Here is a 5,136-nt window from a genome sequence, read left to right as displayed (position 1 = left end):
AAAGTGTTTTGAGGCATGTTATAAGAATGTTTGTGTTTTGTATTCCACAGGAAATAATGAGACAGCATCAAATTATACTGTTGTTCAATGGCCAACAGTGTTAAATCCACTGCGTTCAGGAAATTCAATGACTCTCCAGTGTTCAGTCTATTCGGACTCTGACAAGATGTGTCCCAGAGATTATAATGTGTTCTGGTTCAGAGCTGGATCAGATCAATTACACCCAAGCATCATCTACACTGATGGAAACAACACAGTGAAAGTGAAATAATATCAGACTCACAGGAGAGGTGTCTTTATCGCTTCTCTAAGAATGTCAGCTCATCTGATGCTGGGACTTACTACTGTGCTGTGGCCACATGTGGGGAGATATTATTTGGAAATGGAACTAAACTGGACATTGAAGGTATTTGGTGTTAAGTACTTTAATCTATACTATATATTCACAAAAAATGGTTTTGGGAATTTTTTTTTTGTAGCGCAATCAACACAATCAGCATTTTTCAAATGGCAATATTAATAGTTTGCTTGGCCATCTCTCTGGAAATGTTGATTAATCTGCAACCGCTGACGGTAGGTTTCAGTGTTTTTTAGAATCATCAATAATTTCCTGTCTTGTTTTTTTGTTTTTTTCTAGAGCAAAAATCAGGTTCTGAATTTACTGTGCTGGTTATGGCAATAATTTCTTGGTTATTTCTGTGACTCTCATTATTGTTTGTTGTCGAACTCCAAGAGGAATATGTGAACAATGCAAAGGTAAGTGTTGTTCATGGTAAGAAAGTCACTCAAACATCATTCTAGTAATGTGCGATACCACTGATTTCCTTTCCAATCTGACACCAAGTAAAATTCAAGCTGATATTGATGATATTGATCTGATACCTATAATAGAGCTGCGAAACACTTAAAATATACATTATTACCTATCTGTGTTATGTATGATTATCTATCTGTGTTATGTATGATTATCTATCTGTGTTATGTATTTTTAAGCAGTATTTTAAACTTTTAAAGCCTACAATGACTTTTTACTGCAAGTACTCTGTATATTTTAATGATACCCAACCTATATAATCCACTTTAAATCTTCTACAACCAACTGAATCTGTTTGAGTTGATCTTAGGGACACAAATATTATTTTAAGCTGAACTCATAAAGCTATTTATTGTAGCATGTATTTTTTTCATTTCTTATTTCATAACGATATCTATTAATGCACATTAGAACAAATGGGATTGAATTCCCATTATTTAAACATTGGCACAAAATTCGCACACTTTCCAAAATTCAGCAACAATGCTACGCGTCACCAACAGCTCCAGATTTTATTCCTCTGTAATTGGATACTTCCCATCATCATATTCTGTTTTATTACTTTTGTGTCTGACAAGGTTTATGGTCTTGCAACGTGGCCCAAACCACATCTTGGCCGCATCATTCTAACAAACATTATTCAAAAAACTGGACTCACATTTGTGTTGTGATTTTGTCTATCAACACAGATGCAGTTGCTTTGCAAACAAATCTGACAGCAAAAGGAGATCAGGAAATTTTGCAGGTAATGCTGAAAAATATCAGGACCAAGTTTTCAGTATCTTTTAATGCATGCCTTTGTAAATAAGTCTCACCATTTTTTTGTTTTTTTCATCAGACAGATGACGACTCATTGGTTTATTCTGTAGCAATTTTCTCTTGTGGAAAAATTAGATACAGGAACAAAGACTAGATACAGGACTACAGAACCTGCAGAAGATGAGAAATGATTTGAAGGCTCTTGAGCTGGATTGATATATAGACAAATATAACTCTTGCCTTTTTCAGTTGGGTTAGAAATGTACTTGTTCTTCTAGCTAACCTAATTTTCTTTTCCATGTTTATCGATAATTTTGTTGACAGAAATAAATAGTTACAATGATAATTTTCACTGTTAAGTTTTCCCAATAGACGTAATTGCTATGAAAGCCATCTATGAATGATTTTTTTTTTTTTTTTTTTTGTGGAGCTTTTCTCTTCTCTTCTTTTGACATGTTTCTAGATATTCTTGTATCTGGATTTATTTCTCCATGTCATCTATAAAAAGGAAAGATGGAAACAGTGGATGTATTACTTCCTTCTTAGTAGACAGAAAGAAAATAGTGTATTTATATACAATTATATTACATGAAATGAAAAAATCTATTTTATGCAATTTCTTTAAGTGTTCAGCATGGCTACTTTTTAAAATGTTGATGCATGCTTTTATTTGTGTTCATTTTATTCAATTATGACCTTCATGTTTTGAAAATATCTCAGTCAGTATATGTTGATTTGAAATGAATAAAAAGTTACTGACTTTTGTTTTGTTTATTTAATGGACTCAGTTGTACAATAGTTAACACAACACAAATAAACTAGAAGGACATCAAATTGCATTCTTCATGTCAGAAGTAGGCCTTACATTTTTTGGCGTCTGTCATTAATTATGGGCGCATCAAGAATGAATTTAAAAATCACAGTAAAATAACTTTATTGGGTGATTGTGACACTTGTTCAGCTTCAGACTTATCTCACGTCTTTAGGAAAATTCAGTGGGACTGAAGTTAAAACTGTACTGTAACATATGTGAGTGTATGGGCAGTACGGTGGTGCACTGTTCACTGTCATTTCACATGAAGGTTCCTGGTTCAAATCAATCATATGGTTGTCTGACATATGACAGCTTGGTATATACACTAGCAGGTTACCTTGGCAACCAGAGTCTGGAATGCCTGTCAACAACTTATAGTTGATGACAAGTAATGCACGGCAAAGCGAAGTGCAACAAGCGAATTCTTCCGTGCAGATACACTTTTACCTTTTTGTAAGCAAGCATATGTTATGGTGGGGTCTTAACATATTTTGTGGCAGTCTGTTGCACCGAGCTTGACAAAGAGGGACTTTGAACAAAATTTTAAGTTTCACAGTTCAACTTTATTAGAATTTTTTAAAAGTGCTCTTGAGCAGCTGTTCCGCAGACTTTTTGAAGGTCTTCAAAGTTTTACTTTGGACAAGTTTTACTGTTTTGCACTCATTGTATTCAGATTTTTTTTTTTCTTCAGTCACTAGTACTGACTTAACCTAACTTAGGGTGTGAACCACTGACACATAATAGATGATTTAGCAAAGAACCAATTTTGAATTGTATTTTTTGTTACAGTCACAGCGTGACAGGAAATAGGCGTTTCCCAAAATTGTGGAATCGTTGCATGGTTTATTGGAAATTTAGGAAATTGGAGAAGCACAGGATAGTTTAAAAGGCTTGGCTTTGAAAACTACCTACCAAATTCACTTTCAAGGTCATCAGAATCATATAAGCTCAATTTGTGTCTTATATAATATGTTTTCATCAACTTTGGCAGTCAGTCAGTCTGCTATTTCCCATTTTGGCACTAAATATAAGAAATGAGTAGTGGCACAACATTTTGCACAGTGCAGTATTTTTTTTGTTGTGTTATACATGCTAAGACTAGAAGTATGGAATGTAGAGTGAACTAATGTGAAGCTAGCTGAAATAGCTGGGTCACGATGGCATCTAAACACACGATCAGAGTGAAGAAGTACATTAATTTTGGACAATTTATGCAGTTTTTGTTACAGTATATTTTGAGCACTGCAAGTGTTTTTGTTTATATATATTTGTAATAAACAATAATTATTCCATTTCTGCAACAGAAAATGTTTCTAAAGGGGTAAACTATAATGAAAGTGTTGGTTGCTTAAAGCAACATTAAAGTCCCAGTAGTGGAACTGATCACAGCCACAGAACAAGCAATTCAAACAACAACATTGCAGACATAGAAACACAGCAGCTGTGGAAAAGTTAGCCTGTCTCAGTAATGCAAAGCCCCTAGATTGAACATCAGCATGGAGGAGAGGAAGGCACTCACATCACTCAGTAAATACAACAACATTATCATCCTTTTGGCAGACAAGGGTAGATGCACAGCTTTGCTAAACCAGAAAGACTGTCATGAGAAGTCTTGTTACTGCTCAGGTACAAAAGTACTTATGAGCACCTGTCTGAAGCAGTTAGAGCAAGACAATGTTACTGAATGGACCTCATCCCATAGGCTATACCCAGGGGAAGCTACACCTGTCTGTATGGTTTATTGAAGATATATAAACAGGGTGTACCTTTAAACCAACTGTCTGTATGATCAGCTCATTACCTAGAACAAATTTCTAGTTCGATCCTCAACCCGTTTGTAGGCAGCTCTAAACACCACATCCAGAAGACATTGAATTTAGTTGAGAGACGAGCAATGTCATTATGGAAGCAGATGAAACAATGGTCTTGTATTATGTTACATCTCTTTTCACTTGTCTTCCAGTCATTGAAGCAGTGGAAGTAGTAAGAATAACAGGATGACCCCAACCTCAGCAAAAGGACCACTCTCAGCACCGACCAAGTGTGTTTGGTCTTGGAACTGTGTCTTAATTCCATAAATTTCATATACAAGGATGAATACTACAGGTGGAACATGGGTAGGCCATAGGTTCCTCTGTTTCACCAGTGTGGAAAACTTGTGCATGGAAGAGGTGGAAAAGAGGGCTTTGTTATCCTATCCTGGAACACCATTAAGTCATTGGTTCAGGTATGTGGATGACGCCTGGGTGAAACTCAAATCTCAGGAACTACCACAATTCACTAATCACATTAACTCTGTGGACAAACACATCAAGTTCACCAGGGAGGATATGAAAATGACAGGTTAGCCTTCTTAGACTGTGAGATTTCCATCAGTAATGTGGAACATTTAAAAGGTGATGTATACCATTAACCAATGAAGCTCCAGGCAATCCAGGACACAAGAAGGATGACTGCTGCCTAAGGGAAAACCCTTAGTGATCCTTATGTGTCAAGAGTATTGGAACAGTTGAGAAGCATTTCTCTAAACACCTCAGCTCTGTGGCTTTAAACCTCAAAACATGCTGCACCAAAAATTGGTCCACTCTAAGGATCGGGTCCCCCAACACAACAGAGTAATATACAGTGGCTTGCAAAGTATTCGGCCCCCTGAGTCAATACTTGTAGAACCACCTTTTGCTGCAATTACAGCTGCCAGTCTTTAGGGTATGTCTCTACCAGCTTTGCACATCTAGAGACTGAAATCCTT

The 5,136-nt window shown here is 36.1% G+C and overlaps 1 long non-coding RNA gene across 1 annotated transcript; it reads left to right on the top strand.

The window, feature by feature from the left end:
• The first annotated feature begins 685 nt into the window (after positions 1-685).
• LOC109197996 (uncharacterized) lies at positions 686-1,845 on the top strand. Its single transcript, XR_002058992.2, has 3 exons — positions 686-756; positions 1,504-1,559; positions 1,653-1,845. It is a non-coding gene; the product is annotated as an uncharacterized LOC109197996 (long non-coding RNA).
• Positions 1,846-5,136: the final 3,291 nt, after the last annotated feature.

Source organism: Oreochromis niloticus, unplaced genomic scaffold (assembly GCF_001858045.2).
Source record: "Oreochromis niloticus isolate F11D_XX unplaced genomic scaffold, O_niloticus_UMD_NMBU tig00007470_pilon, whole genome shotgun sequence".
NCBI lineage: Eukaryota > Metazoa > Chordata > Actinopteri > Cichliformes > Cichlidae > Oreochromis > Oreochromis niloticus.
Note: the sequence above shows the minus strand (reverse complement) of the source record. Positions and strands in the feature narration are given on the sequence as shown.